Source organism: Ursus arctos, unplaced genomic scaffold (assembly GCF_023065955.2).
Source record: "Ursus arctos isolate Adak ecotype North America unplaced genomic scaffold, UrsArc2.0 scaffold_1, whole genome shotgun sequence".
NCBI lineage: Eukaryota > Metazoa > Chordata > Mammalia > Carnivora > Ursidae > Ursus > Ursus arctos.
The window spans coordinates 57,972,820-57,986,487 of NW_026622763.1; the positions used below are offsets into that span (position 1 = coordinate 57,972,820).

At 35.5% G+C, this 13,668-nt stretch overlaps 1 protein-coding gene across 4 annotated transcripts in view; it reads right to left on the reverse strand.

Annotated features, from left to right (window-relative positions):
• Positions 1 to 13,668, reverse strand: part of ZNF385B (zinc finger protein 385B) — a 376,330-nt gene that overhangs the window by 128,366 nt on the left and 234,296 nt on the right. For 2 of the 4 annotated variants that reach the window (XM_044381361.3, XM_044381362.3), the window contains exon 1: positions 3,390 to 3,606. The exons of 1 other annotated variant lie outside the window; for it this stretch is intronic. The gene's annotated coding sequence lies outside the window, so the exon portion shown is untranslated. Of the gene's footprint in view, positions 1 to 3,389; positions 3,607 to 13,668 lie in introns of those variants that run through there. One more of the 4 variants, XM_048214371.2, reaches the window with a different exon arrangement.

Consider the following 13,668-nt stretch of genomic DNA (forward strand, 5'->3'; position numbering starts at 1 on the left):
CCCTCCGACAGGGTTGTCAGAATTGAGGGGGAGAGGGAGCAGATCCTGGAGACAGCCTCCTGGGGTTTGAACTCATTTTCCACAACCTCAGTAGACCTTGGGTGAGTGAGTGAACCTATCTGTGTCTCAGATTTCTCATTGTAAGATAGGGATTATGTTAAAATTTGTTTCACTGGATTACGTGAGACAATGTATGCGTGGGGTTTCCGCCCAGAGCCTGGCATCTGGAATTTTACCTGCATCTGTTTTACCTGTGACTGTTTTGTTATTGTTTTTATTGTTATTATCATCATTATACCATCCAGAAGGTGGTAGTGTATAATAAATAGTAGCTTTATTTTTCTTTTTTAAATTCCCTTTTTGTCCCCTTTCTAAGAATTTTACATGGTTATAGCATGGGGGTATGACTCCCAAGCACAGAGTCAGAACCCAGTGGGAGGCAGGGGGTTGGCTGGGCGAATACTTCTTTGCCTATATACTTTCTTAAAAGACTTACAGTAATCACCCCTACAAAGGGCTAATTGCAGAAGTATCTCAAGACTGTTCTACCCAGATGGTGTCTCAGCACCTGGTGGGGCTTTAGGGTGAAAAGTAAAGCAACTGGCCCTTTTCTTTTGCTTTGGTTATACTTTGCTCTGCCTACTTAACACTAAGAATGGGTTCTCATAACCTTGTTATCATGGAATATGTGAGTTGTCTTCATTAATAGGTAGACTGGGGCACAGGCAGAGCCTTTCAGTGGTTTATCAAGTGTCAGAGCTATAGGCTGAATCTCAGGTCTCTCTCCAGGATCCATTCTATAAGGTCAATTGGACCTCTTAGGTCTCTTCTGCTCCGGTGACTCTAAGTATTAGCTTATTTTCTTTTTTCTTCAGGGAAAACAAGACCCAGAACCTGCCCAACAGTCCATAATGAGAAAATGTAGTGGTGTTAGCAGCAGTGTGACTAGGTGTCTTGTGATTACAAAGTGGGCAGGAACAATATCTTTCCCAAAATTAAACCACTGAAAATTTTATTTACATATATATATATATATATATATATATATATATATATATATATATGCCATTTATGAAGAATAAAGGTATGAATTGCCTTAAAGAGGAGATAGATTTGAGACTGACAGATCTTGGTCTCTTTCCCTGTTCTTTCTCCCCTTTTCATCATCTCCTAGAAAATGCAGATCTCCCAGCAGTGATGCAGTTTAAGAGCACTCCATGCCCTCTTCCTCTACTCACACAGGCAAACATAATGTCTATTTGGGGAGGGGGGGGACCTGTTTCCTTAAATAACTGTCATTTTTATCAGCTCATAAGTGTAGCACCACTGTAATTTAATAGTCTCAGTACGTTGGATGGCTAAAACACAAATTCAGTCATTACAATCATAACATGGACTCCACTCTTTTCATAGAATGGTTTCCTTCGGCAATAAGTACACCTCATTAAAAAACAGAGAATGAATGCATGACGTTGTGATTAACCCCGTGCTATATTTACAGTAGCAGAAACCCACAGCAAACTTCATCCCGTAAAAGTGCTAAGATGCGGTGATTGGGAAAAAGAATACTGAACAAAAGTACACTATAAGATCTTTGGACAATGTTTTTTACATCAAAAAAAATGTACCATAAAAACTCCTTTGGAATTACGTTCTATTATTTCATGGTCCAGATGGAGTTGTTGCATTATGTTAATTATTAACAAGGTAACAAAATATTAAACTGAAAATGTGTTAGCTCTAATTGCAAGTTGTATGTCTAAAGTGCTTATGGAAGGTTTTTGGCAACCCTAATCTTAGATACTTTACTCCTCGGTGTCTTTTTTTATTGAAAGCAGGCTCTAATGCTTCTCAAAAATCCCTACAACCTTATATTAAGCATATTATAAGTGACACGAATTTTCAGATGGGAAAACTGTCTATTACAATCTACTTGGGGATTCTAAAACCTAGGTCTTCGCAGCTTTATTTATTCAACCCACAATAAAAAGTTATTGTTAGAAGGGAAGACAAAGGAAATAACTTGTCTGGGATTCAATTAAATTTCTCTGAAATATTAATACTGCTTTCAATTATGATAAAAATGAATTACTTGCTATCAGTGGGAATGAAAACTTGGTTTGGGGCAAGAAACATTTTCTTTAAAATATAATAAACAGTGAAACATAACAGAAAACCACCCTCAGAAATTATATATGAAAAAGAATATTAAAGTATCTGAAAAAGACACCACTCTATTAATTTTATCCTGTTTGCTGAACATTTCAAATATTTTCCATTTAAATACTTTCTCTTTACCCAAAGTTACCAGCAACAATAGTATCCTTGAAAATTTTTTTTAACAAATCCATCATGAATACATTTTATTAAACAAGCACTTATTATACTTCTGAACTGTAATTCCATAAGAATTTTTATTAGGAATATTTTTTAGATTATTGAATGGAAAATACCCTCCCATTTATTATAATTCTACAAGAATGTGAGTAGTTCAATTTTCAGGCCTATAAACAGAAACAATTGCTTACGTATTTGAAAACACTCCCAAAAGATAACATAGTTCTGAAGAGGCCCAGACCCCACAGTATCAGAAAAGGCAATTTCGTCCTTGCTGTTTTTAACAAGACATTAAGATTAACTGGTTCTACCCAAATTTCAACTACCATGAATATATTTTTTAAGAGTTCCTACATTTCTCTATACAATCCTTTAGCCCATCTTAGGTACCTCTAGGGTGACCATGTAATTTACTACCTAAAAACGAGCACAGTTTTGAGAATGAAAGGGGATGCTATTAATAGGCATAGCCTGGGACTGTCCCAAGCAAACAGGGATGAACGGTCACCTTACTTACACCTATCTTCCTTCACAACCTTCCTGCTGCCATTAAGTCAAAAATGCACATGTGTAGTAGTAGTTACCTTCTCCAAACTACAATTTCTACTTCCAGGACCATAAGTAATGACGGCAAAGGGAAGGGAGGGAGTAAAACAACCATGCGGATTTCTTCCAACTTTGAAAAGGAAAAGCAGGCAAAAAGAAAGAAAAGACCAAAAGAAAATAAGATCAGTTACCAGAATAGGGTATAAACTAAAAACATTTCACCCTGCTGTCTCAGTTACTTGCTTCTTGCTTTCCTTTGAGTCCTTAGCCTACTGATACAGGTTAGTAGTTTGCTGGAATTAATTCGTTATTGTTATTAAGCAGCTCTAATTTCAACTTAATTTGGCAGTCACACAAACAAATCTAAATAAATATTAGAATAAGCAGTAGTTAATTCCGTCAGGTTTCATTTGTGAACAATACTCAAAGCTATTGTAAAGGGTCCAATGGCATCTATGCTCATTAAGTCATTGTTAATTCATCCACATACACTATATAATACCTACTTTTTTGCGTATGTTACGGCAGGGAAGACATTATTCACCACTACCGGTTTCTAGTCTTCTTTGTGTCTGCCTATATCTAAGCCCCAGTGTTCTGAGCATAAGTCACAGAAAATAATACGCTAACGTATGACTTGAGCCAGCTTATGGCACTTGGCCTAAGGTTGACTCAGTTACTAAAACTATCATCACTGCTGTAAGCCCATTGTAAGCTGATGTTATTTTTGACAATAGTATTTTTGAATCTAGTTCAGATAAAGAGGAGGCATAAGGCCAAAAAAAAAAAAAAAAAAAAAAGCTTGTTAAGTATGATTCTCATTTCAGGACAACGGTATCTTATACAAACCATGAAACAAAGCCACTGTCTCAGGTGACATAGGTGAACTCTTGTTATAAGCTAGAAATGACTAGCAGTCTTTGCAAATCTGTAAGATGATAAAGTATATTTCATTAAGCCTAAAGTAAGTGCCAGTGAAAAATAATAATCTGATTTTTATCTTTTTTTAATATTAATCATTGAGACCTTCCACTGTCAAAAATAAAAACTATGATTTAAAATATTTTACTAAAACCTACAAAAAATATTTTACCAAAATGTGAACATAGGAGGATTCAAAGGAAAAAGGATCCTTTAAGTATTTGATCTTTTCATTACTACCTCCAGAACAGAATTTGGCTTCCTATGGGAAATGGCTTTCCTAGGCCACCTTAATTTAAATAATAGGCACTCAAGGGAGATTCTGTGGTTGTTCAACAGCTATACCAACCTTCTCCTATTATTTCTTTCCCAAAAAAGCTTAACAACTACATTTCCTGTATGCTCTTGCTGCTAGGGTTCTAGATGATTTTGGTTCCCCAATTATGAATGCTCGATTAGGCCACAGGCAAAGAGACTCAGGGCTTAAGGCATCTGGTTGTGACCTTATGAGTGGTAGCAGAGGTACAAGGTGGTGATGCTTCTCAACTGTGGCTGTACCAGCAGCTCCTTGTCAAAGCCACATTCTGTGACAGGCCTGAGAGTTCTAACCAGAAAGTCAAGCTACTTGATTTTCAGATATCCCAAATATTCTGGAAGTCATTTAATGTACTCTAATAAACCCCTTAGTTAATATGAGTTTATTCTCTGCAGTTGACCCCTGACCAATACATTATACCTTAAAGTAAGAACTCAAAATTAAAAAAATATAGAACATAAATTTCTCCTAAGAAATAGAATTTTCATCTTCCCACCTTGCCCTATTTTTAAAAAATTTTCTCCAACAATTTAGCAAATTCTTAGCACACTATGCAACTCCCTCTCCTATCTCTCTATAACTTCTCTTGCTGCTGTTAAGGAAAACAGAATGAATCAAGTTGTTATGTTCTGGAATTACCATTTTTTCCAACATAGGCCATACCATTTACCTTCATTTGGAGACTTAGTTACGTTCTTGTGTGATGAAAACAAAATTTTCCCAACTGTACTTTTATTTTGAAGTGATACTTCAGGTTCAGGTTGATATATGAAGCGTCTATACAGAGTAAACAATTCAAGAAGGATATCAAAAGGTACGCAAGAAAGGTAAGAGATTCCACAGTGACTTGTGAACAACTAAGGCTCTGAAGGGAAGACTTAAAATCCACTTCTCTAAGTGCACATTGACGAGTTTGAAGTAGAAAATAACTAGTGAGTTCCTGGAGTCAGAAATATATCTGTTTGTAACTTAATAGAAAGCATACAGAACATATAGCATTTGAACAACCACTCTCAGAGCAAACACATGTTAGAGTTTAGACGTGAATTTATATACAGACCTCACAGAACCACTTTATTCTCTTTTAAATCGCATAAATTAAATTCTTTAGAATCTTTTAGTGGCTCTAGTTATTAATATCTGTATTAGATTTCTATTGCTGCTTAACAAATTACCAAATTAACTTACTGGCTTAGCACAGCACCCATTTAGTATTTCCGCATTCTGTAGGTCAGACGTCTTAGTGGGCTTTACTAGGTTCCCTGCTGAGGGTCTGACAAGGCTGAAATTAAGGTGTTGAGCAGCCTGGACTCTTATCCAGAGGATCTCAATTCTGCTCTCTGGTTCTACCCCGAGTCATCCTCCCTTTTTTACAAACAGTAACATATGTTTGCAGCCAAGTCGTTTTATTACCCTACTCCCTCTAAATAGAATTTTGGGGTCCATCAGCCTCCTTTCACTTCGTACTCTTTTTGTTCCTTTCAGTTCTAACTGGTAGTATTTCTGTTGATAAAATTTTCTTAAAAATTTTGTGTGTCTCTTTATTTTTAAGATTTTATTTGTTTGAGAGAGAGAGTGCTCACTCGACCCGAGCAGGGGGGAGGGGCAGAAGGAAAGGGCGAGAGGGAAGCCGATTCCCCGCTGAATGCAGAGCCCTAAGCTGAACTGTGCATAGGCCATGTGGGTCCTGACAGGGGGCTCAATCCCGGGACCCTGAGATCGTGATCTGAGCCGAAGGCCGCCGCTTAACCAACTGAACCAGCCAGGCATCCCCCAAATCTTGTGTCTCTTATGGAGGATACAACACTGTTCTCCATTAGACAGAGCCATATCCACAAATCTTTTTGAGAGAATTCCTTCTCTGTCTTTGGCCTCTGTTGAGATGCGTGAGGGCAACACAGATTCCTGGAAGTTCTCTAATTTAATTGCAAAGATCTATGAGGCACAATCTTAAACTTTTATGACTGAACACTGATCATTTGATCTTTCAAAGGTTTCAGCAAAAAGTTTTACAGCCACCCTTGTTGTTGTTGTTGTTGTTTTCTTTCTAGTTTTTTTTTCCCCTCTTTCAGAGGTCTCTTAGTTTTAGCATCTTTTGTCATCTGAATAGGTTGAGAACTCCCCAAATTTTCATGCCCTGGTTCCTTTTTCCAGTTCATCTTTCCCAAGTTCTTTTTCCCACATAACTGAAAGACACAATTTCACTAACCTTTGTCACTACATAACAAAGGTCTCCATTCTTCTATTTCCAAATTACGTGTTCCTCATTTCCTACCAGGCCCCCACTAGCAGCATCTTAAATGTCCATATTTCTAAGAGTCTGTTCAGGGCAATCTAGGATTTTTCTATTATACCCCTCAATATTCTTCCAGCCTCAATCCACTCCCTTCTCCAAAGCTATTCTTATTTATTTGTTATGACAGCACCCACGTCCAGATACCTAATCTATCTCTTTAGAAAGATCCTATTTCCCTTGGTTCTTATTCTTTTCTTGGTTCTTATGTTTTTAACACCACAAATCTGGTGTTTATATTTTTATTGTGGGTTTAGTGCACCATCTTAAAAGGCACAACAACACTTTACCACAATTCAGTAGTAGCCAATATCTACTATATAGATGTATATATTGCTTTGACTGTATTCTACAAATAAGATGAACTGCCTTAGCACCTATGTTTGAATATGCACATAATTTAGTATGATGTCAATGACTGCAAATGCAAAGTTGATTTGTATCCTTCACAGTTATCTCCCCAAAGTCAGTAGATTTACCCTTGAAATTAAGCTTCTATTAGTCTTTTGGGTCCTTTCCATCCATCTTTCCTCTGGTCACTCCATCGGAGCTTCTCACACAACTCATGCATAGATCTCTTTGTGCCAGTCATTCATAAGTCCTGTTGATAGAAGCTACATCCTAATACCATCTTATTTTGCATTTTAATGTAGGTTGGGAACATTGGAATATTTCATGAGATAGATATGAAGTATATACGACGTTCACGTCTTTCAGTTAGGGAAAAAATGGGTAATATTTTTGCTTTCTAGGCCTGTTTCTTTCTTGGTTTAAACTTCAAGATCTAAGTTGAAGTGTCCTGATACAAAAAATTCAATACACACAAAACTCTTTGAAAAGATTAATTCAACTTTTCACAATATGAAAAAGTAAAAATAATCTTCACTAGAGTTCAAGCATTGAAAATGTCAGTCCAAAGAAAGAATCTTGAAAAACTTCCAACTTAGTGAAAGAAAGATTTATAACATAGTTGCCATGGTAACTGCAGTGTACCCTGTTGCAAACTAGTTTGTGGTTAGTAAAGTGGGTCTGTGTCAGGTTCTTTAGGATGAAAGACATTCTATAAATACAAAGTATTGAGAACTCAAAAATCATACTAGTAAATCTTGAGATGCTTCCAGGAAGATATCTTAAAACATAGTCAAACCTAAAATCCATAAAAATGAGTTTGTTTTCTTGATATGCCTGAAATTACTCAACTGCCTCTTCTGCCATGGCTCTTTCTGGAGATTTAGTTCATGTGCTGTTTAGTCTGCATGCTTCTTCACCGTGGGGAGAGATACCAGCCTTGGCAGCGTATACATTGGGTTTTCCCATGAATGAAGCTAATAGATCTTAGGTCATGGAGCTCACCACAGATTTTTCCTTGTACCCATCATGGAATGGTTCAAATGTACTTTGGTTTTCAGTGTCCAAAACATGTTAAGGCTTTTCCTTGATATAGAAATATATCAAATAATTTGATATAATTGAATATGTCAAAAATTAAGTCCATTTACAAGATACATAATCTGCAATATTCTAGTATGTGTTTATTAAAAAATAAAATCTGTATGAATGGGGGTGTGTGGGAATGTGCATATGATGCATCAAAAACATGAATCATATACATTATTACAGTTTTAAATTTGAATTCTGAAAAAGCCATAAAGTTATAAAAATCACCAAAATAAATTCCTTATAATTAGGACTTTGAATAACAACAAACTCTGACATCTTCTAATACCTACTTGTCTGGCACTTTGAAACATTAGCCTTAGAATTAGTGCTCATCCTCCTCAGAAGAGTTTACTAAAATTCTTGTGGTTTGGAAACTTTATTTATTTATTTATTTATTTATTTATTTATTTATTTATATTTTTCTAATGTATACTGTATTATTAGTTTCGGGGGTAGAATTTAGTGATTCATCAGTTGCTTACACCTGGGAACTTTATTTTTTAAAAAAGCATTTTGTGCTCATTCCTTTTATTAGTTAGGGGCACAGTTTGCTATAAGCAATTGATTTTTACATTAAATGCTTTAGATATACACAGTGTGAAGAAGAAAATGATTCCTGAGGACACTTATTGTAAAGAATTCCAAAATATGTGAGGAATCATGGTTCCATCCATATATAGGGAAAGCATCCTATTTGACAAAAGGTAGAAAAATAAATGAGTAAATGAACATTTTAATAATTGTACAGTAAACATTATGTGCGTGTGTGTGTGTGTTTGTGTGTGTGTGTGTGTGTTTTAACAGATAACAGAACACCTCTGCAGGAATGAATAAGTATTTAGAACTTTTTGAGTAACAGATGGTGTTGACTTTTCCAACAGAGTGCCTTGCTGTTATACTTCTATCCTCTACACAATCTCTTGAGTGATCTAATTACTGGTACACTTGTTTTTTGTTCAAAACATACCCACTGTGTGGATTTAAAATCTGAAGTTCCAAGAAGGCTAAGGGACTTACTCAAAACTAAGCTGTTTGAGTTTCAAAGCTGAGATTCACCCAGATTTTCTGATTCAAAAACCTGACGTATTTACTCCCTTATACAATTTAGTGCCAAACTCATGTAGATGGAAAATATTTGACAATGAGAATTAACAGAAACAAAGTAAGAATATCTCATAAACTTATATCACATATTATCATATCAAAGAAAGAACAGCCAAATGTTTCATTTCAACTAATTGTCAAAATTTCTCAGTCGCAGCTAAATTAATGGGCAAAACTTAGAGAAACTCTCTTCACATTTCCTTTCTTAATATTTCTCCCAAATAATTTAAAAACAAAAATACTTTTTATCATTTTATAGGGAACTATTTTCTCCCTAAACTTTATGTCTGTTAAAATATCTCTTATATTAAAGGAGATTCTACATTCTTTAAATGCATGGCATTACATGTCAGTACAGTGTTTTCCCCAAAGTGAGTACTCAGTCAATACTTTAAATGATAACACCAGTTCATGGGCATCTCTTAAACTACAAACACGTATACCAATAGTGATAGTGATTAGATCAACCAAGGGATTCTGCAGAATAGATGTGGGAGAGCAAAGCAGTCTCTTGGAAGTTAAATTACCATTCAGAAGACCAGTAGTAGACAGGTTTGATGACATTACAAAAACAGAGTATATAACGATGATTCAGGAAGAAATTCCTGCTATGGTGACAGCTAAACACACTTCCCCGGGCCTAATGGACTATGAGACAAAGCCACTGGTTCTGGGCTGCTCTCTCCAGGTGGATTGCTCATGGTGCATGGATGATGTTGACCACTTTGAATATGCGAGAGGAACACGGACGGTGTCAGGAAATGTGAGCACTAACCCGAATCTTTTTTTTTTTAATTTATTTTTTTTATTATGATATATTAGTCACTAACCCGAATCTTGTTCTCACATTTGTTGCGCTATTTGTTGGTTCATTAGTAAACCTAAGCGAAAACAACTCTAAATGGAACCTGTCTTCATTTGTGTCAATCTTCTAGCTCACACTAGAATTAGAGGTCTGCCTTGCCATAAGGCCCAACCATTATCGCTAGTGAATGTTTACAAATAAAAGAGTTGTAGAATAACAAATCTAATTTGAATTCTAATAAAATAAACTCACTTCAGTATATTGGGAACTAAAGATACGACTCAAAATCCATATGGCATTTCTTTAAAATATCATTTTAATATGCAACTGAATAAGGGAGGTTAGCATTTTGACTGAAAAACTGTAAATGTAAATTGGACACTGACAAGTTTGACAATATGAAATTACTTCTGCAAGCAAGTCAACCAGAGGAAATCTAATAATATTCTAATCAAAAGAGAGTATTGCATAGCTTTCTAAGTTGGCTACTCCAAATGAGAAAATGTTTATCTAAATATGTAAGTCTGGGGAAGTTACCATGTATCCATTTCTATATTTTTTGGATCAAACATTTTCTCTCTCAAATCTTTGAGAAGGTATGCTCCTTTATATTGAAAGAATGGTGTGATTCCTTCTGTTGGATCTACAAAGGGGCACAGCCACTTAAACTGCTTAACAAAATCAAAATAACTGTCTTGTATTTCTTGTTTTGTATAATGCCACTTGCTCACACAGCAGTCTTGGCTACTATACTGTGAGATCCTTAAAGTCAAGAACCAATCCTGTATTATTTATTTTTTCTTCCTCCATCACAGAAACTAGCACATGGTGAGTACTTAACAAAAGTTCCCAGAATTATATTACTCTCATGAAAAGACCCACGTTCTATTTAGGAAAAATGTCTCCAACTCCCACCTTCCCTACACAATGGCAACATAAACTCCCACTGGAGAAGGAAATGGTGAAGTGCAGCCAAGTTTCTCAAAAGTTTTGTGAATATATGTTGATAGAAAAAAAAAAGAAGACAAGATTAAAGCGGCATTATAAGCACATAGGCCATTTCACTCTTGGATGAATGAAGGCATATAACCCATTTGGTATCCCAGTCAGCACCATTTTGTTTGAATATACAAGACAAAACTGCACATTCTTGCAATCCTTTGAAAGCATTAGAGACTCTGGGTATATTTCTTCAGTAACATCTAGAAACTACTTTTAGGTTTGGGGATGCTGCCAGCTCATTTGATAGCTTTATGCTAAGGGAGGAAGAGTAAGTGTTTTGGGCTGGGTGAAGCAAGAATAAGAGATTTTGAAGTTCATTGAGCATATTCTGAAAATATCCCAAAGCAATAATAAAATATTCATTTCATGTATAAAATTCTTGGTTATAATCTAGGATTATCATTTTTATGCATTATGAAACCAGATAGCAGGTGTGGAATAAACAATTTTTCTGACTTTTAACATAATAGTAACTAGTATATAAAGTTTTAAAATCCAAGCACAATAATAATTTTGCAGCTTTGTGATGCTGATTCTATTTTTTTTTTATAGCTCTGGCATGTAAAAAATAGGACCTGATATAAAATTAATTTTACCTTGTACCCAAGTTATTTGAAGAATCTTTTACTTTCAAACTCACATTTACCACTTGAAATTAGGACACAGCTATGATACATGCGCATGTTTCTGAGTTACTTGAAATTCTGTATTAATTACAATACACCCGTTACAAATATCCTTGGGGTCAATAGTTACAAGGTCCCTTAAAATCAACAGAGCCGGTGATATTGTTACACTAAAATGTCATGATCGAAAGGAAAGATTTAAGTTTTTAAAGATCTTTTCCCTCAAATATGCCATTAGGACGATTTGCTTTTTTATTATCTATTTTTCTTTTAAACTGTGATCTGCTGAACCTTTTACTATAACAATATCCAAAGAGCCAACCAGAAGGAGATTTCAAGGGCAGGATCAAAATGACTGCACTCTTACTACTTGGTGACTAACCTACAATTCTCATCACAATGATGGGAGGTGTATGAAAAATCTGCAGCATCAAATGAAGTTGAATGTCTCTCTATAGTAGGTTCTGCGCACACACACACACGCAAAGGGAATGTAACAAGTGTGGTATATTAGGGTATTCAGGATTATTGACCACTGGTGTATTGTTCAGATTCACTCTAGAAGTGGTTATTTTATTCTATAAACTGTGAGACTTCATTAGAAAATACTCTGAGAAGATATTTATGCAATATTTAAAACTGCCCACTGATAAAATGTGTAATTGGGATCAGACTGTTTTTGTGAACTTACTTTTAAGACACCAAACAATTATAGATTCAGAATTTTATTAAGCAAAATACAACACACAGGCTTTTCTTTTTTAAAAATTTGTTACAATAATTATAAACATTCTACTCAGCAAATCATGAAGACTGCCGAATTGGAACCTCACTTTGAATATTATGTCAGAGTTTGTTTCTCTACTAGCCCATCTAGTTATAAATTACTTTTTTTTTTTGCCTTCTGTAATGCTAACTACCCTGTGATTTTTCAAGAGAAAACATCATACATATTGCCAATAAACAGAGTCTGAAAAACCAGAATGATTTTGCAACTAGATCATTATTGTTTTTTTAAATGGAAGTTAACATAATTCAAATGTTACATTAGAGAATGAAATCCTGACATTATAACATAAATTACCTATTTGGAAAATTCACTCATTGCTAACAAACATGTTGTAACTCATTAAACTTTCTTTAATAACTCATTAAAGAAATGTATCCTGATACTTAGTTCTCATTGATTAGTATTTTAAAAACTTTTTATGTTCAAAGATGCTAAAATTTTCCTTAATTACTTCAAAAGACGAATGTGATTCCACAGGCATCTTCAAACCGATTTGAGATTAAACAATCGGATTCTTGCTATTTAACTTTCTTCCCCACAGGTTTGGACTGCTAGAAGACTGATCGGGCTTTAGCTAATAGTATTGCCAGGGCAGAACAGAAGAAATGAGCATTGGTGCTGGAGTGAAACAAATGTGGATTCAAGTCTGGCTCCGCCCCTTTTGCTCTGTGGGGCCTTAGACACATTACCCTATCTAAGCCAAATTTTCTCACCCACAAAGTGAGGATAATAACACTGCCTGCCTCTATAGGACAGTATATTGAGGATTAAATGAGACAGTGTGCCTAGTGCTTAGCAAAGTACACACAACTCAATGTACATTAGCTGGTGTTACTAGTCTTCCAAGGCAGCCCCAAATAACAGTTTGGTTATACTGGGGGCTAGTTCAGAGTACAAGCATTGGTAAAGCTTGGATCTTTTACAGTAGGGTTTCTAGGCTCTCAATTTTTCAAAAGAGTTTTCAATCCCAACAACAATGCAATGGCCAACGACCTTCAAACCACAATATTATAACATTCAGGGTATTATATGAAGGAACAGCATTCATATGTGCATTTTTATGGTAATTTATAGAACTCAGAGTGCTACCTCATACATAAGTGACTGCATGTGACTATACCAGCAATTCTATGAAGCAAGCCAAGTAAATAGTACCTCCAGTTGACCCTTAATGCAGGTTGACAGTTACTTAGAAAAGCTCACGGGGTTAGTTACCAATGGAGCTGTGACGGAAGTTTAGTTCTTCCTAGTCTGGTACTTCCTCAACATTCCCTTTCCACACAAAATATAGGAAGTCTCTTTTTATGGGAAAGGAAAAAAAAGGCTATGGTAGACACTGATATTTATCAGAAGTTGGATGCAAGTCTCCCTTCAGAAAATGCCTCTGTGGTAATCTGTGATCAGTTTTAAAGCTGAGTCCATTTAGAACACTTATCGAAAACCTTCTCTAAGGATTGGCACTGTGGGAAATATCAGAGTGAGCTCACA